Below are 25,833 nucleotides of genomic sequence, written 5' to 3'. Positions count from 1 at the left end.
CACTTACTTATACAAAAATAACAAATTAAATCCTTGGAAGTCCAAAACTTTGAAGAATCTAAAGGAAATAGAAATGCAGTCTCTGCCCCAGACACCTGATGTTCATGCAGAGGGGAAAATTGCACACACGACAGCCTTTCTGTCACCAGTTGGATGGGCCAAGTTTCATTCAGCACCTATCAGATAGTGGGCTTTGTTCCCCAGGTAGAAAGATACTTTATAAAATTCCAATAGCCAACTCCAAGCAGGACTCTGGGGTATCAGTGTTTATAGCAGGTTCCTCCCATTTGTTCACCTTGCCACCCTCTTAGTGCCTAGGAAGCATCACAGCCGTGCTGACGTAAAGCGCATTAAGCAGACGCAGCACCTGGCCTCATGTGACTTGCAGAAGCCAGCTGGGCTCATGTTTGTGGTGAGAGCACCTGCGACGTGGAGCGACGTCAGGTGGCTTCCTTTCAGCTCCAGCTCCTGGTCTCTCTCACTCAGGTCTGCTGTTGCACTTGCTGATAAACTAGTCATAAATAAGGTAGGACTTATAGTCACGGACTTAATGGTCTTAGAATGATCCCTTTGTACTTTTGAATGAGGCATGATTCTCAAATAAATCAAATAAAACACAATTTTCTGGAAGCAGCAAAGAAATAGTGGGCAACTTTTATTTATGTAAGACCCAGTGTCTCCTCAAATATGTCCTGTAGAACTTTTATCTCAAAAAATGTTAAAATTGATGTTACATAAAAGAAAAAGTACAGTACTCAGTTACACTTGGAATATCAGCAAAGGTGATTTTTTTTTCAGTGAAGGACTTCGCTGAGCTTCTAAGACTCTATTGTGTGTTGTTAATTTCTAAGAGGAGGATAAATGTGTGGTCTTTTATACATATATTTGACTACAAACCTATTTTCATGGGACTATTCTGTGACAGTAGTGATGTAGGAAATAATTTTGGAAACTGCATATAGGAATTGTTGGGGAGTTCTGACTTTGGCTACCTAGTCTTATAATATTCCTGAAAAATCAGCCATAAAGTAAAGCAATTTGACCAAGAACACAACTGTGGCTGTGATGAGGTTGTGTTGGAATCCCAGAATTCTGTCTTCCAGACGCAGCAAGCATGTGGGGTGTTGCCAGGGGAACCATGGGCTGACTCAGTTTGGGGCATTATTCAGAGATGGGTTGGTTAAATCTGCAGCAGTGGGGTAGGAACGTGGCTGCCTTAGAAGAAGGACATCACCACTAATGTAGCATCAGTGATGACTAGAACATGCGGTGTCATGAACGGGAGAGACGGCCTGACCCGACCTTTGTGAACAGCCTCCGACCTGGCTCTTTTAATGCTCACATTTTGTTTAAGTCCGTATGCACACACACACACACACACATTTTTTTGTGTGTATATATGTTTTTGTGTATATATGTATGTTGTGTATGTATATAGTAATATATTTTTGTGTGTGCATATGTTTGTGTGTATATATGTTTTATATATATGTATGTTTTGTGTGCTTGTTTTGTGTGTATATATTTGTGTGTATGTTTTACGTGTGTATATATGTTGTATATGTATATTTTTGTGTGTATATATATGCTTCATATATGTTCTGTGTTTGTGTATGTTTTTGTGTGTATATATGATTTTTGTGTGTTGCGTGTGTGCATATATGGTTTGTGTATATATGTTTTGTGTGTGCATACATGGTTTTGTGTGCATGTATGTTTTTTGTGTATGTTTTCTATATGTATATGTTTTTTGTGTGTTTTGTGTGCATATATGTGTTTTTTTTGTGTGTATATGTTTTGTGTGTGTGTATATTGTTATATATAGACACACAAACCATACAATGGTCATGGTCTGATTTCTGTCCCCTGTCAAAATTAAGTTGTAATTGAATAGAACAAAACAGAAATATCCAGTTCATTAAATTGGAGTTAGTAAGACAGGGAATCAGGCTAATTATAAGTCGCCCTTTATACACAGAATTTCATATTAACCAGAATATGTCTTAAACGTTTGCGTGCAGCTCCAGTGTAAGAGCGTTGTCACCACCACTCATCTAGGAATACGGTACCACAGCCAAAAAGTGTATATTAAAAAATCCCACCCCTGTAGCACATGCCTGTAGCACATGACTTATCAATATTTGTATTTATTTTCTGCCAATATTTGTTTATGTCCATTTGTTTTTATTATAATAATATGTACTTAAAATTTTGCAACCTAGAGGTTTTTTTCAAAATTATTCAGAAGTGCTTAATCACTGGTACCAGGTCTTCATAATTACTTGTTTGGGGTAGTGTAGGAAGACTTGTGTTTTGGGGGCACTGGTAGTATTTTGTGTATTATCTCATTTAACCTACCCAACAACCTCATAGGAAGGTATCCTCACGTCACTAAGGGGGCCTGGGTTTCGGAGCAATGGGTCAGTCATTCCAGGTGTGGCTGGTGGCTGATGGAGCCCCATCTCAGGCTGACTCTGACAAATCAAAGCTTTTCTCACTCACACTGGGAATGGGTTCGTTATAAATCACAAAGCCTTCCCCATGTTGCTGGGTGTTTAGGTTGTTTTAACTGTCTGTTCTCCTGAATAATTTTGCAAGCCAGGAAGATAGCGAGGGATTCATCCACGTTAGGCGAGCTCAGAGCCTGCCGGTCTCACCTGTGCAGTGAGAAGAAGGACAAGTATTCTCTAGAGTAGCTTTCAGCACCATGTCCTGGGAGTCTGTGAATAAAACAGCAGGCCAGCCATGCTCCAGCTGCAACGTGGGCTCTGTGTACAGCCCTGAGGACCTGGCGAGCCTGCCTGCACCCCACTGTCTTGAAGGGGAGGCAGCACAGGTGTTGGAGGGCCTTTGCACTCAGTCATTAGCAAGATTTTAGTATCATGTCCTTTAAATTGTAATATAAGCAGGTAGAGGCTTTTTAATTGTCATCTGTGTAGTGAAATCTGTACTAAGGAAGCTCAGGTCCGCTTTGATTAGCTGTGCCCTGGATAACTCGGGTCAGAACACCACGGTGGAGGCCAGCAGGGAACCCAGACACGTAGGTGCGAGTGATGGTTGATCCTGGGTGGTTTTGTGTTTTCATATGATCTAAATAAATACAGATGTGTGTGCTCAAACACACAGATTTCCTCTTTATACTTTTCCTATCCAGCAAGAGAGCTTTTTTTCTGCCTCTTGATTCAAAGTATTATTTTTGTCTTTTATTGTCTTTTAAATCCCTGCTCTGACATAGACCCCGCCATTTCCACTAAAGTGGCCTCACCCCCAGCAGCCCGAGTGCCACGCTGGAGGAGGGTGCTAGGTCAGGGTGCCACGCCGGAGGAGGGTGCAAGGTCAGAATGCCACGCCAGAGAAGGGTGCAAGGTCCGGGCGCCATGCTGGAGAAGGATGTTAGATTCCTGTTTGTTCTACAGGCTCCTCTATCTTTGGGAGTTTTATCAGGTCTCTGGTGTAGGCTTTGCCTGGGTGGTACAAATATACTCCCGTTATGATCCCATTTCACAGCCAAGAAGGTGCCGGCACAGAGGTGGCATAACTTTCCAGAGCACCCTGCTGCCGGAGGAGTCCTCCACCCTCCCCAGCTGCAGCTTCCTTCCAGAACAACAACCTGCACGTACCTGGACTTCTGGTGAGGCTCTAATGAGGTAATGCTGTCTGTGAACTGCGTCCTAAGTATGTATACAAGTGCCAGCCCAGCTGGTTACCTTGTGTTCTAAATTAAGATCAACAGCATCATCCTAAAACAGGATTTTGAATTTAAGCCTGTGTCACTCCAAGGCATTCACATCTCTGTACGTAAGAGGAGAAAACAAGTCCAAATTTCTTAATTCAGTGTTCATAAACCTTGCAGCACTCTGACCCACCAAAGCCTTCTCTCTAACACCTTCTACTTGGGCTGAGCCCGGCTGGCCCCGGCCCAGGCCTCCTCCTCAGGAGGGTCCCAGGCCAGTCTTCTCCCCACTGCATCCCACCCTCCACCCCCTCAGCATTCAGGTCCTGGTTCTCTCACTCCTCCCAGCGCTGGACTCACTGACCTACCCCAAGGTTGTCCTCCGAGCTAATTGTGTCTCATCCACATTCCTTCCTGAGCTCCAGGCCCTGGTGAGCACACAGGTTGTGACTCAAAATGAGACAGGACACCTGCCTTGGACACCCAGACACAGAAGTCAGCATTCCTGTGAGGCTGCCCGTGAATGGGCGGAGAGGAAGGGAGGGTGAAGACCCCCGGCCCCTGGTCCACAGTCGCCTTCCCCCCACTCCTTTGCCCTGAGTCTGCCAGGCACACGTTTACACTGAGGTGACTGGCTTTCTGGCCCCATGGCAGTGAACGGTGACTGTCATGTTTGCTGGAGCACAGGGTTGCTGCGAGAACCTGGGGACCATCCACAGAAGGTGGCTCACAAGCACAGGGCTAATTACTAAGGTGTCAAATCCCTCTGCCACTAGGTAGAGGCAACTGACCCCCCGGACTGCTGGGAGAGAAACAGGGTTCCTGCACATTCCACCCCAGGGCAAGAATGAAATAGCAGGGTGCACTATGCTTGCTCTCAAACAAGTTTATGTCCATTCAAAAGCTGCAGCGAGCCTATTTCTTCTTGCTCTGGGTCTCTCTTGGCAGTTAGTTGCTATTTACTAGGCAGATTTGGTGCACAGAAAAAAAAAACAGCCAAAATCCTGGTCATACAGACAGCTCCAGGAAGATCAAGTGCCATGATGCCTGTTGTGCGTGCTTCTTAACCACACCTGTCGTAAACGGTTTATGTGGAAATTACTCCACCTGCGACTGGAGACCAGCCTGCTGGGGCAGGGGCAGGTCTTTGGCAGCAGCACATACAGAGCACTTTGCAGAAACCATGGACCATTTGTGTTGACAGAACGCACTCCCCCCCCTCCTTGGAGCCCACCCAGGCCAGCAGGTCTGCAGTCTGCCCCCAGAGTGTCCCAGCCCTGCAAAACACCCACATGACTGACACCTGCTCACAGCTAAGGTTATTGTCAAACAGGGATTCTGGCGGAGGTGACCTTTGTCTGAGCGCCTCTTGCCTCTTCGATGGCCATGGGACCCAACTTCCAGGCCCAGCTTTGGCACAACGAGCTATGAGCTTAGGGGCAGTGTGCCACGCTCTGGTCCTCGGGGCCAGGCAGGCAGAGGTGGGCTCCAGCGTGTCAGTCGGCACTGGGCAGAGACGCTCTTCCATGCAGCTGCTGCTGAGACCAGACAGGCTGGGACTGAGGACTCCAGAGAGTGGTTCAGGGAAGCCTAATGCCGGGGTCCAGGGAGAACAAAACCTGAGCACCAAGGCACACAGCAGGCCTGGGGCTTGCTCCAGGGGCTCAGGGAGCTTGGGCAGGTTCATACTTCCTGAGTGTTCCTTGGGGTGCCTTATGAACATTTCTAACAGCTTTATTGAGATATAATTCACATGTCATAAAATTCACCCATTGAAAATAAACAATTCACTGGATTTTAGTGTGTGGTTGTCTGTACTTATCTGTGGAGGACATGTTCCAGGAACCCCAGTGGATGCCTGAGACTGTGAATAGTACTGAACCCGACATATGCTGTTCTTTCTGTGCATATACACCTATGATAAAGCTTAATGTATAAGTTAAGTGCAGTAAGAGATTAACAGCAATAAGTAATAATAAAATGGTGCAGCTATAACAATGTCGCAGCATCACCACTTGTGCTTTGGGGCCATTATTAAGTAAAATAGGGTGATGTGGACACTAGTACCGTGATACCGCGACAGTCAGGCTGCTCACCACGACGGCTGCTAGGTGACTAAGAGGCAGGTGGCGTGGACACTGGATGTGCCGGACAAAGGGATGATTCACATCCCAGGCAGGATGGAACAGGACAGCAGGAGATTTACTCACGCTGTTCAGAATGGCCTGCACTTCAAAACTGATGAATTGTTTATTTCTGGAATTTCCCATTTAATGTTTTTGGACCACGGTTGACCTGGGGTATCTGAAGCTCCAGAAAGCAAAAGTGTGGATAAGGGGGACTACTGTAGTCACAGGTATTCACACGTGTCACCACAGTCAACCTTGGGACATTTTCATCAAAATGAAAACCATCAGAAAGAAGCCCCATCTTCTCTAGCCGTCCCATACCCTGACAGCCCCACGCTCTGGCCCCAGCACCCACTGATCTGCCACTGTCTCCACACACTCCTCTATCCTGGACGTTTCCCATAAATGGACTCTTGTAGTGTGTAGTCTTTTGTGACTGACTTGTGTCACCTCTCGCAATGTTCCAGGCTTCATCCGTGCTGCAGCATGTGTCAGCACTTCACCGCTTTTTATGGTAGAATATTATTCTATTATATAAATCGTATTCTACTTATCTGTTCATCACCTGAAGGGAATTTAAGTTGATTCCACGTTTTAGCTGTCTTGAATAATGTTACTGTGTGAACTTACATGTGCAGGTTTGTGTGTGGACATGCTTTCACTTCTTACCTACCATGTTTCCCTGAAAATAAGACCTACCCATTAAAGAAGCCCTAGCAGGATTTCTAAGCATTTGTGCAATAGAAGCCCTACCCTGAAATTAAGACCTAGTGACGGGCGTGGCTACGCAGTGCATCTGCACAACCCGTGCATTTCATCGCGGAGTGGTAAAGACGACGAGCAGCCCTTCTCATCTGCCCCATGAGAGCTCCATTGCTCGACATGAGAGATTGGGGCCAATGGTTCTAAAGGAAATAGAGTCGCAAGAAATTCAGGATGGAATTCGGGGTTTGGAGAGTTATGATGATGTTCTAGAAGAAGACGACTTAACTATATTTGAATAAATGTAGATTGTTGTACCGTACTTAAAAAAAAACACATCCCCTGAAAATAAGCCCTAGGGTGTCTTCTTGAGGAAAAAATAAATATAAGACCCTGTCTTATTTTCAGGGAAACACGGTAGGAGTAGAATTGCTGGGTCACATGGTGACTCTGTTTAAACAGTGAAGTAAACTGCCAGGTGATTTTCTGAAGTGGCTGCACCATTCTCATTCTGACCAGCAGTGAAACGGTGTCTGGTTTCCCCACATCATCACTGACACTTGGCACATCTGAGTTTTTGCTTCTGGCTGTCTTGGTGGATATGCAGTGGTCCCTGCACTGTGGTTTTGATTTTCATTTCTCTAACGACTAATGATGTTGATTGTCTTTTCATGAGCGTATTGAGTTTTTGCATATTTTCTTTGGAGAAGTGTCTACTCAGATATTTCAACATTTTTAATTAAGTAGTCTTCTCATTGAGTTGCAGGATTCTTTACATGAAATGTCTTAGCATATGATGTGTGACTACCCCCTCTCCTTCAGTAGTTCATTTTTTCACTTATTTGATGGTGTATTTGTAGCAAAGTTTTTAGGGTTTTTTTATTTTGATAAAGTTTGCTTTATCTATTTTTTCCTCTGTTGCCCATACTTTTGTAGTCATATCTAAGAATCTTTTGTTAAATCTAAGATCATGATGATTTAATCTCCTAGTTCCTTCTGCATTTTATAGTTTTAGTTCTTACATTTGGGTCTTTGATCCATTTTGAGTTTATTTTTGTATATGGCATGACACAGGGGTCCAAATTCATGTGTTTTCAAGGGGCTGTCTGGTTATTTAAAAAGACCATCCTTTTCTTTTTGAATGGCCCTGGCACTCTCATGAACAGACTGTTGAAAATAGACATGGGGGGTTATTTTTGAGCTATTGATGCTACCCCACTGATGTGTGGACCAATCCTTTCACATTTGCATTCTCTCTTGATTAATGTTGATTGGGAGTAAGTTTAGAAATTGGGAAGTGTGAGTTCTCCTACTTTGTTTGTATGATGTTAGCTGTGGGTGTGTCTTCTGAATCTCAAAGGTCACAGAACTAATTAATAGATGAGCAGGGATTTAACCCTGCTCCTTTTATGATACAACATTCTTCAAAGGGTGACTGAGCCGTCGCTGGGCAGGTGCAGCAGTGGGGAATGTACCCAGAAGACACCAAGACCTGACCTAGTATAGTGAATTTATGGGTATAATGGCCATGCAGGAACACAGCGGCACACCTGCAGGGGCACCTTGTACCCTAACAGGTGAACCTAGGGCACATCTAACTGTTGCCACTACATTGCTTTTTCATAGCCAAGAAGAACTTACCAACATAAAGGCAGACTTCAGACTCCCTGACTTACAACTTCTTGGATCCCTATAAGCAGTTCATTCCCTCCATCTGAATGTTTTCCCAGTAGACTTGAAGAGTCATCTAAGGAAATGTTGTTTCTTGATTTCCTGCTGCCTGTACTCAGCTGCTGTACCTTCTTTACACACAAATAGCTGTAGCTGTAAGAGAAATAAGAAAATGCACTCAGGAGTCCTGCAAGAATGGCCACTGCCTTGGTGTATTCTCCATTTTTTCGTATAGATACCCAAAAATGAAAGCAGAGTTTTTCCACAGCTTCAGAATATACTTTAAAATGCAGTGGGAGACTGATTTAATATATGCAAATCAATCAATATAGTACAACACATTAACAGACTGAAAGATAAAAACAATGTGATCATCTCAATTGCTGCAGAAACATCCCTTCTTGATAAAAACTCTTATTAGTTTAGGCATAAAAGGAAAGTTCTTCATCAAAATAAAGAGCATTTATGAAAACCCACAGCCAATCTCATAATCAACAGGAAACAACTAAAAGCTTTCCCACTAAGATCCTATATAAGGCAGGGATGCCCACACTCACCACTACTATTCAACAAAGTCCTGGAAGCGCTAGCAAGGGCAGTAAGACAATAAAAAAGAAATAAAAGGCATCAAAATAAGAAATGACAAAGTAAAATTAACCGTATTTTCAGATGACATGATCCTATATGTAGTAAACTCCAAAGATTTCACCAAAAAACTGTTAGAATCAATAAATGAACTTAGTAAAGTTGCAGAATACAAAATCAACATACAAAATCAATAGCATTTCTATACACAAATAATGACCTAGCTGAAAAGAAATCAGTAAAACAATTCCACTTATGGTAGCACCACAAAAAATAAAATACCTGGGAATAATTTTAACCAAGGAGGTGAAATATTTGCACACTAAAAACTATAAAACATTGATGAAAGAAATTGAAGAAGACATAAACAAATAGGAAGATATTACATGTTCGTGGATGGGAAGAGTTAATATTATTAAAATATCCATACTACCCAAAGTGATATACATTTTAACACAATCCCTATCAAAATGAAATTGAACCTTACCTCATACACAAAAATCAACTCCACTCACTGTAAGCAGCCCATTCCATCCTTCTGAATGTTTTCCCCATAGACCTGAAGAGTCATATAGGGAGATACCTTAACATGTAAAATCATAAAACTCCTAAAAGAGAATACAGGAGAAAAGCTCTTTGACATTGGCTTTGGCAATGATTTTTTAGATATCACACCAAAAGCTCAGGCTACAAAAACCAGAATAAATAAATATGACTACATTAAACTAAAAAGTGTACTGCACAGCAAACAATAACAAAATGAAAAGGTGACCTACAGACTAGGAAAATATAATTGCAAACCACATACATGTTGACGGATTAATGTTTAAAATTTATATAGAAGTCATGTAACTCTATAGCAGAAAAACAAATATCCTGATTTAAAAGTTGGCAAAGGGCCTGAACAGACATTTCTCCAAAGAAGAAATAAAAATGGCCAACAGCTGTATGAACAGGTGCTCAACATTAAAAATTAAAACCACATGAGATACCACCCTGCACCTTTATGGATGGCTAAGAGGAACCGTTGGTGAGGGCCTGAAGGAAAGGGAACTCTAGTGCACTGTTGGTGGGAATGTGGATTGCTGCACTCATTATGGAAAATTGTATAGAGGTTCCTAAAGAAATTAAAAACAGAACTACCATGTGAGCCAGAAATTCCTCTTTTGCTTTCACTGTATACCCAAAAGAGATGGAATTCAGTGTCTTGTAGAGTCATCTGCACTCCAATGTTCATTGTAGCATTATTGACAAAAGCCAAGATAGGAAACAATTGAGATATCCATTGGCAGACAAATGGATAGAGAAAATGTGGTGTGTATATAAACATGTATACACTGTGTATACATACACAGTGAAATATTATTTGGCCTTAAAAAAGAATGAGATCCTGCCATTGGCCACAACATGGATAGAGCTGGAGGACATTATGCTAAGTAAAATAAGCCAAACACAGAGAAAAAATTGTGTGATCTCACTTATATGTGGAAAAAAAATATATATATATATATAAAATAACTCAGATACACAGAGAGGATGAAACAGTGGTTATCACGGGGCAGGGTGGGGGAAATATAGGTCAAAGGATACAAAACGGCAGATAGTAGGATGAACCAGCCTAGAGATCTAATGTGCAACATGAGGACTAAAGTTAATAAGATTATACTGCAATAGGGATTTTGTTAAATACGTAGATTTTAGCTGCTCTTGATACAAAAAAGTAACTATGTGAGATGAGAGATATGTTAATCTGCTTCATTATAGTTGACTATTTCACTATCCATATGTATCCCAAAATATGTCGTAAACTTCAAATATATACAATAAAATTTGTTTAAGAAACAACGCAATGGAGAAACTAGACCAGTAAGCAGACTGTATGGATGCCACGTACTGATGTGCTTCCCATCTGAAGTGCAAACAGGCATGAAAGAAAGAAGATGTGAATGAAAGGAGCGACTGGCTGATGCAGCGCATCCTGTGATCTGAAGCAGGCACCAGGAGTACAGGGGGCTGCCCCTTAGGCCAGCGCTTCTCCCAGAGGACCAGAAGGGGCTGAACCAGGAGAGACCCAGGACCCAGGCAGAGGGAAGGATGCAAGTGGTTTGCCCCCCGAGACACGGCTGGCAGGCAGTGGGGGCGGCTCCCGAGCGGGCACCACCCCGGGCCCTGCTTGCCTTGCGTCAGCAGCAGGAAGGCAATGATGCATCTACAAGGCTGTGGAAACGGGCGGGGATGGAGTGGGCGCCCACACCAGGCCCCTGCGGGCATCCCAGGAAGCGGCAGCAGTCCGGGGCCACGGTCACATGGTGAGGATGAAGCGGAAGGAGAGGAGGAAATGGACTGAGGAGGAGGACAGTGCCACCAAGAAGCAGCACATAGGCCAGGGAGGTGGGCGGCCCGGGGATCACCACCACCACCACGGGGAGCACAGAGGGCAAGTTCGCGTGGGTACTTAATGTCTCCCTTCTCCCTGCTGGACTTTAGAACTGGCTTATCAGAAATGTCTAAGTGGAAAAGCCCAAAGGTTTAATACCAAGTGTGAAGCTGAGTTGAGAGACATACCCCAGAGGTCGCAGCAACAAAGCAGAGCTCGCTGGAAATGGGTCAGGGACTCAGGGTAGGGCTGCAATTTGGAATGTGGTAAGCATCATATGGGGTAATGGGGAGGCGGAGGCTGATTGACTAGAGTCTGCTGCAGTCAGTGGAGACCTGGGCATCTCACTTGCTTCTGGGGGTCACTTCACATGTCCCCACATTCTCACAGGCACTCTGGAACTCGGTGGAAGCCCAGCATTTACCAGAGGCACCAAACTGCAGGCCAGCACACAGGTGGTGTACATGGGAAGGGACTATGGAATTTATTCTTTATAAAACTGTGAGATACAAAACTGTGCTTCACAACTAGCATCTTAAATGATTTTCCAACCTCTTATTATCAATATCATAACTAGTGATAATGCATTGGGCTGCACAGGATTGAATAGCATGAGAACAGGGCAGGTCTCCTAGTCCCATGACTCTGAAGCAACTGCACTCCACTGGTTGACACCAGCCGTGGGGTCACATTTAATTAGTAAGTTGTGTTATCGCTTTGGGAGTTGAGACCAATATCAAAGAAAGGAATAAAATGGAAAATATTAGAATAATTGTTTCATGAAATGTTTGTTTCCATTATAGTTGCAAATTTCTTTATATTATATATAATATATGCATCATGGATCAAGATGTCAAATTTCTATGGATTATGGCCAGAAAATTTGAAAACTAGCCCAGTGCCACATAGAAAGGAGGTAGACGAGGCCTCTGAGGAAGGCAACCTGGAGGTAACAAGACCCTGTTCAAGAAAGAAGAGCTCACACTCAGGACTGGGGCGCTGAGGGAAACCCAGGCCCTTCCCGTAGCTGGGCCATGGGTTGCCCTGCCCGGCTGAGGAGCTCAGGGGGTCCTCAGATCACTCCCTACTTCATTCTAAGACTGTACCATCCCAGGGCACCTGTGTCTTGTTTCCTGACTTACTGGCAAACCTTGCAAGTACAGTCAAGTTGTCTGATACCTTTCTAGCTTCTGTTCAATCTCTGCAAAATGGGGTAAAAACATCCATTTCATAAAGGTGTTATGAAAACAAAAGATAATGATCATTGTTCTCACATCTAACTGATCCTGCACAGAGACACTTGCATTCATTTCTTCATTCATTCATTCATTTGGTTGGTGGAAAGTAATTGCAGTTTTAGTGTTGTTGAAATTTGCTGTTTCATATTGGAGTACATTCTTAAATAAATGTGGTTATGTTATAAAACATTTTAATGCATATTTCTTGCTTTTTTTTGCTAAAGTCTTATTGCTGTTTATGTTTATTTTAGACGATGGAAATTATGTTAGACAAAAAGTAAATTCAAGTGATTTTCGCAATGGGTCGTAAAGCAGCAGAGACAACTCACAACATCAACAACACATGTGGCCCAGGAACTGCTAAAGAGCATACAGTGTAGTGGTGGCTCAAGAAGTTTTACAAAGGAGACAAGATCTTTGAAGATGAGGAGCACAGTGACTGGCCATCGGAAGTTGATAACAACCAATTGAGAGCAGTCATCCAGCTGATCCTCTTACAACTACATGAGAAGTTGCTGAAGAACTCAAGTTCAACCATTCTGTGATCATTCAGCATTTAAAGCAAATTGGAAAGGTGAAAAAGCTCAAGTGGGTGCCTCATGAGCTGACCAAAAATCAAAAAATCGTCGTTTTGAATTGTCGTCTTCTCTAATTATACGCAACAACATCGAACCATTTCTCAATCGGATTGTGACCTGCAAGGAAAAGTGGATTTTATATGACAACCTGCAGCAACGACCGGCTATAAGTTTTGCCTTGTCCACCATATCTGACCTCTGACCAACTGACTGCCACTTCTTCAAGCATCTTGACAACTTTTTGCAGGGAAAACCCTTCCACAACCTGCAAGATGCAGGAAATGCTTTCCAAGAGTTCGTCAAATCCCAAAGCATGGATTTTTACGCTACATAAATAAACAAACTTCTCGTTGGCAAAAATGTGTTGATTGTAATGGTTCTTATTTTGATTAATAAAGATATGTTTGAGCCTAGTTACAATGAATTTAAAATTCACCGTCCTAAACCACAATTACTTTTGCACCAACCTATATTATCCATGAAATGTTTATATATTCTGTCCCTTGTGTGCGATAGTAATCACCTGATGGTGAGACATGCCCTCTAACATCTTGTAAAGACAAATAATCAGCAAAATAAATGCAAATGTGTAACTGAGACACAAGGCTAATTTTGGAAATTAAAATAAGATTCTTGAAATTTTAAAATGCAATTGAAGAAAGATAAATGTGAGAAAAGTTTCCAGAACATAGAGAAGAAAGACAAAGATATGAAAAAAGAAAAAAGAAATGAAAACTAAATTCAATGAAAGATAAATTTAGACAATCCAAATCCATTTAGTTGAAATTTTTTTAAAAAGCAAGGAAAATAATAGATAGAAATTATCAGGGAAGAGAGAAGAATGTTCTCACAGATTGTGGGTTCTACGGCTGCGCTGAATGCTAAACAGTAAGAATGAAAAAATAAAAAGGATTCACACACCTGACTTGTAAAACTTATAGAACTCCAGAAAACCAGGAGGAAGAGATGTTCCTGAGAGCTGTTTAGAGAGAAAACCCACATTTCTAAGGAAAATGGGAATGAGACTGGCCTCAGCAATGGGGTGGAATTGTACAGTTACACACACATTATGGAGTATCAGCAGTGCCTTCCAGTATTGGTTAGAACTATTTTCTACTTAGTGGAATATGTTAGGTTATTAAGTAGGAAATAATCTGATTTCCTTAAGTACTAAGTTTGACATTTCACATCTCTGACATGTCACTCAGACACTTCTTGTTTTATGCTTATTGTGAAGGTACATCCTCATTCTTTCAAACACACAGTTTGGCTTGTGATTGTCTTTCAACTTATTTTAGAGAAATTTTTGTAGAAGTCAAAAATAAGTCAAAAATTCATGTTGTTTTCTAATATGAGTTCTGTTCTGTTGCGGAACCAATACAGTGCAGACAGCTCGAGATATGAACAGGGTGTTTGGGAAGGATGTGGCTAATGAACACGCACAGTATGTTGATGGTTTGAGAAGTTCCGTTCTGGTGATTTTGCTCTTGAAAATGAGCCATGAGAGTAACCTGAGACCAAGGTGGATAATGATGAGCTGAAAGCTGTAGTGGAAGCAAATCCATCTCAACCTACCTGTGAACCAGCAGCAAGGTTTGATGTTACTATTCCAAAGTATTGGACCATTTGAAACAAATGGGCACGGTAAAGAAGCTGGGTAGATGGGTGAAGTATGAATTAAAGGAGCGTCAGAACAGAAATGGTCTCTAAGCTTACCTTTCTTCGCTATCATGACATAAATGTGAACCATCTCTATACTGTATTGTGACTTGTGATGAAAAATGGATTCTTTTTGACAATTGCAAGAGTTTGGCACGATAGTTAGATAAAGACGAAGTGCCAAAACACAGTCCAAAACTGACTATTCATCAAAAAAAGCAAATGGTGTCTGTTTGGTGGTCCAGCGCTGGTATTACCCCACTACAGCATCATGAAACCTGGTCAGCTGATTACAGCAGATGTCTGTTGCAGCCAATCAAACAAAATTATGAGGATGCTTGAGATTAAGCAGCCAAGATTGGTCAATAGAGACTGACCAATCCTTTTGCAAGACAATGGTCAACCACATGTTGCACAAACAATGCTGCTCAAACAACAGAGGCTGGACTTTGGACTTGGACGCTCTGTCACCCACCATATTCACCAGACCTTGCACCAACTGACTACTACTTCTTCCAGGACACTCGTTAATGCATATTTTTCAAAATCAAATAAACAGAAATAAGTTAGGTCTGAGACCTTGTTTTCGTGAAATAAATTTTTGAGGGAATTTCTGCCACTGACTTTAAATTTTTTTAATGAAATAACCTAGGAACCAAGAAAGAGCAACTCTGTTAGGTTCTCAGTCCCAGCTGTACTGGGACCTAAGCTCCGTGGTGGCTGCAGAGGTCCCAGGCAAGGGAGGCACTCCACTCTGTGAGGTGTCACACCTGCTCTGTTCTGGAGTCGCAGCTGCCCTCTGGTTTAAACAGCCTGAGCTGGCAGACTTTGGACAGAGAATTTGCTCCTTCTTGTCGTTCTCTATTCTTCCACTTGTTCTCTTATGGATCGTTGCCTAAGATAGTTGTACTGTTAATGAAACCCACAAATAAATACGCTCTGTATAACAACTTTAATAAATAGGAACCTCAAATCCAACTTAATTTATTCTATGAATATGAGTTGTACCATAATGAATAATTTGCTTATCACTTATTAATACATAATTTGTTTCATTTTTAAATATTATTATTTATGTGTTTTTCTTGAAAATATTACTAAAATTCAGTTAAATATTAGCTGATTGCAAAATACTTCCTTTTATAAAAAGTTTTATAAAAGAATTTACTAAAAAAAAGCAAACATACTAAATATGTTGCAGCATTAAAAAGGAACATGTTGTCAATGTATTAACTTATTTTAAATTTTTATTTTATAGATTGTTATTCTCATTTATTGCTTTTTTGGGGGACAAATTTAATGATGACCATGAAATTTCTGTTTTGCCCAGACATACATTTTTGTATTCTTTCTTTCTGTTCTTTCATACTTTCTTTTTTCTTTACTCCCCAAACAAATTACTTTTTCTACATATTTATGGTCGTAACTGTGTTGATCTTAACTTCTCTCTATTCTTTCTTGTAAACTTGCTTTGAATTTACGTAGTAATATCTTATCTATCTTGTTTTATACTGAGTTACTCAAGTCCAGCGGAGTGCCAGAGTCAACTCTCGATAAATGTTGGTTGAGTTAACTGGTGCATTTGTATTTAGGGCGCCAGAGTTTTCTGTGTATAACTTTTTCTGCTTATTGAAATCATCACATTTATAAGTGAGAAACTGAAAATCAGATGCATTATGTATATTGATAAATTGGTATATAGTGATAATATCACTACCTACTGCCGCTTATTGAGCACTTAATGATAAGCTAGACACTTTTGATATATTATCTAATTTAAGCATTGAAAATTCTAGAAAATTAATGCTTATTAAACACAGTGCCCAAGTAATGACATAGTAAGTGGTAGTCCTATAATAACCCAATTCTCTCTGATTTTAATTTATTTCACCATTGAACATTTTCCTTGTTGGTCACTTTGATAGTATCATCTGATCAATCAGAATCAGCATCCTCCTTCAAAGGCCAGTGGAAAGATATTCTTGTTCTTTTTCTGATTTTCTTTCTTTTCTTTTCTTTTTTTCCCCCAACAAAGTCATATTAACCAACCTCTAGGTAAGGCATGTAAGAGCCAAAGACAACAAATGGTCTCTGCTCTGGAGTCACTGGCAGTTTGGAGGATTGTGCCAAAAGACAAAGGGTTCGTGGTAATGTTTTAGAGAAATTATCATAACCACAGGAAGGGATAGGGAGAAGTTCTTTTTTTAAAACTGCAAAGTAGAAAAGGAAAAAGACAAATCTGGTATAACTCCTTTCTCTTTCAAGGGACTTAAGATTTGTAATCTTCTGTGGTCTATATCATTATGTTCTTACAAGACATACATGTTCAAATACTTATTAACTATCTGTGTGAATGAAATTATTCATTGGGGACAATTAAATACAGGAAGAAAGATTTAAGGCTCAGCCCCTAATGGTCCACAGAAGTGGACAAGATATGTTCCTTTCCAGGTCAAAGGAACGAATTGCTGAGTTCTGCGGAAAATGACTCTTTAATGACTCCTTGCCTTTCTTAATTAACTCAACAATCTGACCCCGTGTTGATCAAATGAGAGATCCCCAAGAAAGCAGTGGTAGCACTTCAGTGTTGGTTATTGAGCCAGGCTGGGTTGCTGACGTGTCCGTTTTATTGCACAGGTACCGAGGGCGCCATTGCCGAGCATGCCCAGCCTCTACTTTCTCACGTGTCCTGCTGAGGCCTAAAACACCCCCGAGACATTTAGTCCTATTGAACATGAGAACAAGAAGCACAGGATCCTCTGGGAAAAGTGAACTGTTCTGAGTAAATACCATGCAGACTGTTTGGGGCCCATCCACTACCACCCAAGACTCCTCTGGGACCTCATGGCAGGACTCACCGTCCTGCCCAAATCTCAGCCATTTAGGTTCCTCCTGGGAATGTGTCTGAACAGGCTGCTCTGTTGCCAGGAGCACTAGATTCGCTACCCAGACATTTCAGTTTCATCATTCTCCCCCTGACTAACTGGGAAGCTTTGAACAAATATTTCACGCTCTCTGAGCATCATTTTTTTTCATTCACAATATTAGCATAAAATGTGATTGATGGCTAAATGCCTTAATAAGTAAGAAAGTGTTTTGTGAAGTCTTCTAGCTCTGCAAACTTTAAGGAGATCAACCTAGGCTTATAGCCCTGAAGTTGCTGGCGAAGTCACAGAATAAATAAGGGTCACAATGCGAATTCTGGTTTGGAACTATCCTGGGATCCTGCTGTGCAGGCATTTCTACCCGGGATCTAAGAGGCCGGTCCACGTGAGGCTGCCTGCGGGGTGACTGGCCCGTGGAACCCAGAACTCACATCCCCTGGGCAGAGCAGGGTATCTGGCAGCCCACAGGGCTGATGGAGCTGGCAGGGAGCAAGACTCTTCAGATGGGCTTGTTTCATACAAGATGCCTGAGCAGGACCTGGAGGGCCCGTTTCTCAGAGTCAGAGGGCGGGCTGCCTCCAGCGAGGAGGGCAAGCTGGAAGGGAACGCACTGCCATGGACATGCAAGAGCACACATGGTCCCTGGAAGAAGCCAGAAGCCAGAGTGTCTGTGTTGACTGTTGCAAAGAGGGTGCCCTGTGCATGTTTCTTCTTAGTGCTTTAATGAATCAGCAGGTGCTTTATACTGCTTTTCATGTTTTGCAGATGGAGAAATCGAGGCACAGAGAAATTAAGTGACTTTGCCACAGTCACAAGCTGGGGAGGACCAGGATTAGGACTTAGCGAGAGCCCCTGACTCTGGGCCTGCGTCCTCCCAGGAGTCACGCTGCCTCCGTCCTCAGGAGAGAAGATTCCCTGCAAGGTAAACGGCAACCTCATCTCCACTCCTGGCTGTGCGCCCTGTGTGCGTGCTGGGTGTCCGTCCCAGACCACGCTGTCCACAGGCTAACTTCCCCATGCAGCCTCATCCTCTGCCTCCAACCTCTTCCATCCAGTTCTTCTATGCCCTTGCTCCAGTCTTCACCTTCTCTTTTTCTCCTCTGTCACCTCTTCTTCTCCAATGGCCGGATTGCCCCTAGCCTGGGATTTAAAAACATAGAGAAGGAAGCTTCTGCCCTACCTCCTTGAGCCCTCCACTTTCCCGACCTTTCAGGCAGGCTTGGGCAGGGCACACCAGACTGACTGCCCAGCCTTCCTCCTAGGCCTTCCTCTCTGTAAGCGAGCACCAAAGCAGGCAGTGTTGTGGCAGAGGGCAGCTAAGCCTCAGGTAGTCCCACGTCCCATCGCCCACAGATGGAGCCTCTGTACCTGAGCCCCACACAGGATGCTGTCACCTGTGCCTGGCCACCCAGGTACAGTCAGCGTAAGGCCACCAACATGCTTAATTCAGTTTCTCCCTCTAAAAGCTCGTGGTCACAGCCTGAAGCACCTTCTTTTTCCCCTCCACCCCTTCTAGAACTTTGTCTTCTCTTCTGTCACATGCAGTTTCTTTAGGTTATCCTCTGACCATTTAGGACATTCTTCTACCAATGCATTTTTTCTTCAGTTCCTGCCCTCCGAAAGCTCCTTGAAGCAAGTGTGTGTCTTACCTGGTGGCATACTTCTCTCATGGAATAGGTCACACTGGCTGTGAGAGGTGTCCGGTGCCACCAGCGTGGTGATCCCATCCCGCCTACTGCCCCACAGGGCGGGAGCAGCCACCGTGCAGCGCAGGGCTGACCATGTCCCCCTCACACGTGCAGAGTCTTTGCAGTGTGCACAGTGCTCCCGTGTGCTGGAGCACACCAACTGACCTTCACACTGAGCACCTGGAGAAACATGTCGCTTACAGAGTCTTTGTGTAGGTGCTAAAGTCAAAGCCCTAAAGGTAAAGAGACACAGTGTGTGGAAAAAAATAACTGACCTCCATTTACTTAACTTCCAAGCCCAGCCCCTCTCTCTAAAATTCACATTTCTCATTTAAAAATTTTTGTAGTATTTTCATTTCTGTGCATTTCCTGTGCCGTAGTGTGTTTGCTCTCCCTGAACACACAGAACCACAGATCACACGTTCTGCCACTTGTAGACTTCTCTAACTTCTCTGTTCCTTATTCTTTCAGTTTTTTCATCCTCCTATAAAGTAAATACAACAATTTTTGAAAAAACAAGTAGATTTAAAATATATATAAAAACTAGAAAATCACTATGATAATTTCAAATACTTATGTAAATGGGCAGTTCTATTATTTATCTATGGCAAATCATATTTGAATTTTTAATTTTAATTTCTTACCACTTTATCAAAATTGAAATTAGGGAGAAGATAAAAATGCTGAATATAGACCAGATATAACAGATCATCTCATGAATACAAAAATTATTTACTACTTTTTATTAAGAACAGTTTTGTAGTCACATTTGTGGTTTTCATAGCTATCAAAACATGCATTCAGTCTCTATTTTCACTTCCGCCTTCACGGAAGAGGTCTGGCTGTGGCCTCGTCCTGGCCGCGGCGACGCTCTCACTGTTCGGCGCCCTCTGGCTCCTTCAGTGGATGACATAAAGGAGCCAGGCAGAGGGAGCAGGAATGCTGCGCAGACGCCAGTCTGGACTGTTAGGCCAGAGAATTCCATGGTGGGAAGGGAAGGACATATCCCAGCGTCCACGTCCAGGGTCTGCAGGGAGGCCGCCCTGGGGCAGTGCGTCATGGGGACTCAGCAACGCTCCGTCTCAGGAGGCCAAGGCAGGAGCTCGTGGAGTCCAGGCAGCTGGAAGGAAACTGCAAGAAAAAAAAGACAGCAACCAAAAGTGGAATGTGATAAATTATTTGATAGGGAGAAAGAGAAAAGAAGTAAGTCAAATGTGAGTTTAAGGCTTCAGAAGGGAAGAGCAATCGTTTCATTTATTCAGACACAGCCAGTGAGGAGTGCTGGGCCCGTGCTGGGCCGGCACAAGACCCTCCTCACAAGGTCTCCCGAGGAGAGGGAAACCTTCCTCCCACCACACAGGAACCTCTAGTGAAGTTTGCAAAGCACTGTGGGAGGGTGGGGAGGGCGGGCACTGCGGTGTGGCAGAGCTGGCAGGGTCGGGCGGGGGCCTACACTGCGACACTCAGGGGTGGCTAGTGTATTCAGGGAGGGGCTGGGACAGAGGCGCTGGTGTGCGCCCACCGTCACAGAATGCAAGAGTCAGAAATGTCCTCCGAGAGGTGAGAGGACCTGGGACCTAGGTCTGAGGCCAGTGCTGTAAACCTGGGAGATAGTGATTTGCGGGAGTGGTCAACAGAATCAGCGCCCTGCTGAGGATGAGAATGCACATGGCTCTGGGCCTTTGGGAAGTGGGGCATGGTGTCCTTTGAAAGAAGGATTTTAGATATCCAGCAGGCTGCAGACTTCATGCGGGAGGGGCAGTGATGGGTGGGAGAGGGCAGTGCTGGATGCAGGGGGTAGGGAGGGGCAGTGCTGGGTGCAACGGGGCAGGATACAGGGGCCCAAGCCCAAGGGATAGCAGGAGAGGGCCAGTGCCAGGGACAGAGGGACATGCAGGAGAGAAGGGCAGGCTGGAGAGCAGGTCCTCGAGAGTCACCTTCAGAGAAATGGTCTAGTGAGACCCTCCTGTAGCCAGTAGCAGGGGTGATGACTGAGCATGGGTGGGGTCTGGGTGTGGACGTGGTTCTGATCTCCCCCATCCAGGCACCCCAGGGCCAGTGGCTCGCCCTCCTTGAGTCTCTGTGTGAAAAGAGAGACATTGTCGCCCATTGTCGCTGCAGGGCAATGAGGCAGCACACGGATGGAGCTGGCTGGCACCCAGGCACTGTCAGGCCCAATCCTTGACTGGGAGCTGGGGCCAGGATTCCTGACAGCAAGAAGCATTTTGAACAGCAATTTCTCACTGGGATACAGGCTGGGAGGGAAGCCAAATGAGAGACAGAGGTCAGATAAGCTGAGGGGCTCAGATGGCTCCACTGCCCTTTATTAGGAGGGGAGGAGAGCGGAGGCTCTCTCAAGGCTCTTATGGAGGGCGGGTCTCATGGCCCCCCGGGGAGACTGAGCATAGACTGCACAGGAGACTGACCCGCAGAGCCCCCCGTAAGGCTGCAGGGCAGAGCTGTGCTCTCCATTCCAGGCTGTGCCAGGGCAGCATGCGTGGGGCGGGCGTCAGCCTCGCCTCCTTACAGGATTTGGCATAGCCTGGGGCACAGCATAGGGTGCCCAGGCTCTGGATTGGTGGGTCTCTTCCAAAGCCTGCTGAGCACACAGCAGCACTCTCCACTGGCGTGGAACTGCCATTCTTTTCTCCAGAACACTTTCCAAAGCCAATCCCTTCTTTAGTTTTTCAACATCCCTGGTGTTTGTAATTAGGACAGCTGAGGCCCACTGAGGTTGGACAACTTGCCTAAGATTACACAGCCAAGGAGTGACAAAGGTGGTATGGCCCTGGATATGAGCTCCACGTGGCGTGGGCAGCCACGCCTTCCATAGCACCTGCAGTAGTTTTGCATTTTGGCAGTAGTTCATTTTGTCCTGTGTTGTAACCTGGCATTTGAGCGTCCGTCTGCTTCAGTGATTACCCCTGACTCGAGGGTCCCTTACTTGAAAGAAAGTGCAACACATAGAGGGCCCAATGTAATGGTGAGGTAGAAAGGCCTTTCCCTCAAAGCAGGAGCTGGCGGCAGCCATTCGTGAGTCTGTAAGTAGCTGCAATGGGGGGAGGGTCATTGGTGCTGCAGAGGGGAGCGTGAGCTCAGGCAGGAGGAGTGCCCCCACCCCTGCACCCTCCAGCAGAGTGGGGCTTCCTAGACCAGCATGTCTGCCCTGGACCACACCATCCACCCTGCAGGAAATTGATTTTAGAGGTGCCCAAAGGCCTGAGATTAATGCTTTTTGTTTAAGACCATACTTGTCTGAAAAAGTATCAACTTCATGTCACTAAAATGATCCTAGCCTTTGTTTTTTGAATCTTCATTCTTTAATGAATATTTTTGCAGTGACCCTTTCATGGATAGGAATATTTTATTCTAGGAAATATTTCCCTTTTTATTTTACTAATTTTCTTTCCTGTGTACAGCATCTGTGATTTTTTTAAAAATTTCAGTGGATTTGGGGGCACAGTGTTTTTGTGACATGGAAAAATTATATCGTGCTGAAGTTGGGGCTTTCAGCTCACCCATCACCAGAATAGTGCACATTGTGCCGACAGGTAGGACTTCATCCTCTTCATGGCTTCCAAGGGGCATCGCGCCACTTTGTGACTAGATGCACGCCTCATCTGGCTCCCACTCGTAAGCGAGAACACCTGGTATCTCTCTTGCCATTCCTGAGATACTGCACTTAGGATAATGGCTTCTGATTCCATCACAGTTGCTGTGAAAGACATCATTTCATTCCCTTCTATGGCTGCGTAGTACTTCCATGATGTATACACCACATTTTCTTCATCCAGTCATCAGTTCATGGGCACTTGGGTTGATTCCATATCTTTTCAATTGTGAATTGTGCTGCAATAAGCATTTGGGTGCCGATATCTTTTTTATTAAATAGCTTCTTTTCCATTGGGTAAATACCCAGTAACAGGGTTGCTGGATCAAATGGTAGGTCAACTTTTAGTTCTTTGAGGAAGCTCCATCCATACTGTTTTCCATGGAAGTTGTACTAATTTGCATTCTCACCAACAGTGTCTAGGTGTCCCTTTTTTATTACTGCATCCACACCATTGCCTATTGTTTGTTGACTGTTTAATAATCACCATTCTGACAGGCATAAGGTGGTATCTCATTGTGATTTTAATTTGCATTTCTCTGAAGATTAGTGATGTTGAGCATTTTTTCATATGTTTGTTGGCCATTTGCCTATCTTCTTTTAATAAAAATCTGTTCTTTTGCCCACTTTTTGATGAGGTTTTTTGTTTTTGTTTTTTGCTGATTTGCTTTAGTTCTTTGTAGATTCTGGATATTAGCCCTTTATTAGATGTATAGATTGCAAATACTTTCTCCCATTATGTACATTGTCTATTTATTCTGTTATTTCCTTTCATGTGTAGAAACTTTTTAGTTTAAGTCTCGTTTATTTATTTTTGTTGTTACTGTATTTGCTGTTAGGGTCTTAGTCATATATTCTTTGCCTACGCCAATGTCCAGAAGAGTTTTTCTTATGTTTTCTTCTAGAATTTTTATGGTTTCATGTCTTACATTTAAGTCTTTACTCCACCTCAAGTTAATTTTTGTATATGGTGAGACATAGGGATCCAGTGTCATTCTTCTGCATGAGGTTATCAAGTTTTCCCAGCACTGTTCATTAAATAGGGCATCCATTCCCCAGTGTATGCTGCTGTCTGTTTGGTCGAAAATCAGTTGTATGTAGCTTTATGGCTTTATTTCTGGATTCTCTATTCTGGTATATTGGTCTATGTGTCTACTTTTATAGCAGTAACATGCTGTTTTTATTACTATAGCCTTGTGGTATAATTTGAAGTCAGGTAATATGATCCCTCCAGATTTGTTCTTTTTGCTTAGAATGCTTTGGCAATTCTTAGGTTCCATATGAATTTAGAATTATTTTTTTCTAGATGTATGAAAAATGACATTGATATTTTGATGGGAATTGTGTTGAATCTATAAATCACTTTGGGCAGTAGGGACATTTAAATAATATTGGTTCTTCCAACCCATGAGCATGGGATGTTTTTCTGTCTGTTTATGTCATCCACGATTTCTTTCATCAGTGTTTTATAGTTCTCCTTGTAGAGGTCTTTCACCGCCTTGGTTAAGTGTATTTCTAGGTATTTTATTTTCTTTGTTGCTGTAAATGGTATTGAGTTCCTGAATTGACTCTCAGCTTAACTGTGATTAATGTATATAAATGCTACTGATTTGTGTACATTAATTTTGTAACCTGAGACTTGGCACATTTATTTATCAATTTTAGGAGTCTTTTGGTAGAGTCTTTAGGGTTTTCTAGATATAAGATCATATCATCAGCAAATAGGAATAGTTTTGCCTCCTCTTTCCCAATTTGGGTACCTTTTATTTATTTTTCTTGCCTTATTGCTCTGGCTAAGACTTCAAGTACTGTGTTTCTATATTGTCAAAAAGTCTTGCCCGACCATATGATCCTTAATGACACTATTGTGTTTTTGTGTAGTACAACTCAGCAAATATTTATCGAGCCCTGCTCTGTGCCAGGCACCACACTGTGGGGCTCCAGAGGCAAAGGTGGACGGTGTCTGCTGCTGTCCCAGAGAGTCCAGCTGTAGTCATGGGGCCGAGCTTTTCCTGGCAGGCAGATCACTCAGCCATGTGACTCTTCTATGGAATGCCCCCTTTCCCCAGACTTTCAGGACTGCAGCCTCTGAGAAGACATTCTCAGCTGTTCCTTTGCCTGGCATAGGGAATTTATAGTCTAAAACCTGTTAAAAATAAGAAGTTAGATTAATGGAAATTGTTAATAATCCAAAAGACATACTCTCAACTAGAAAGAAAATTATGTTCCCTACCTCACCTGACACACACACATACTTTTTAAATTGTGTAAATATAGCCAAATTTTTGGATGTTAGGAGTCATTATGGAGACTCTACTCTGAAAGCCATTGTGCCATTGCACTGGCTCAGGCTCAAAAGGCCAATAAAAGATTTGGTATTATGAAAAGGTAATTAACAATACCCAGAAGGCTTCATCTTACCGCATATAACAAGTGTTATATAGTTATCTATACCTGCTTTTCATCCCTTTGGCAAAACACACTGTGCCTAGAAAATTGAAGTGAGAAAAAAACAACAAACATCTTTTGAGCATCTGTTATGTACAAAGGTAGTGTACTAGGTTCTTATGTGAGACCATTTCATTCAGTTCTGTCAACCAGAAGGTGTGTCTTAAGGAAAGCTAGACAATGGGATGGAATACTTGAAAAAGGAGATGAAAGATGTTATCACTGTTTCTGATCTAGACTTGGAAATTTTTCTTTTAATAACTTTTTACTAATACTTGTATTTGCTGCTAGACTGTAGGTACATGAGGGCACTGTTTATTATTGAATGCCATTTCTGCTCATTGTTGAATCTATTTTTGTTCATCACTGAATCCCCAACAAAGTACCTAGGATGTGGTAGTGCTTGTTGTAGACACTGGCTACTTCTCAGATGATTAAATTCTAGCCATTACTTCCAATGTGAGTGGAAGTGACATGTGACACATCTATGCCTGCCTAATAAAGCCCCCATGTGCAATTTTCCACATTGACATTGCATGTGACTTGGAAAGCTGCGTGCCACACACGGGAAACCACAGCAAAACTTCGAT

The 25,833-nt window shown here is 43.1% G+C and overlaps 1 protein-coding gene across 10 annotated transcripts in view; it reads left to right on the top strand.

The window, feature by feature from the left end:
• Window positions 1-25,833, top strand: part of MYT1L (myelin transcription factor 1 like) — a 462,697-nt gene that overhangs the window by 272,569 nt on the left and 164,295 nt on the right. For all 10 annotated transcript variants that reach the window (XM_076000516.1, XM_020288690.2, XM_076000518.1 and 7 more), the window contains exon 5: window positions 18,263-18,419. The gene's annotated coding sequence lies outside the window, so the exon portion shown is untranslated. The remainder of the gene's footprint in view (window positions 1-18,262; window positions 18,420-25,833) is intronic.

The sequence above is a fragment of the Microcebus murinus genome, chromosome 3 (genome assembly GCF_040939455.1).
Source record: "Microcebus murinus isolate Inina chromosome 3, M.murinus_Inina_mat1.0, whole genome shotgun sequence".
NCBI classification, from domain to species: domain Eukaryota; kingdom Metazoa; phylum Chordata; class Mammalia; order Primates; family Cheirogaleidae; genus Microcebus; species Microcebus murinus.
This window is presented reverse-complemented; position numbering and strand designations above follow the sequence as displayed.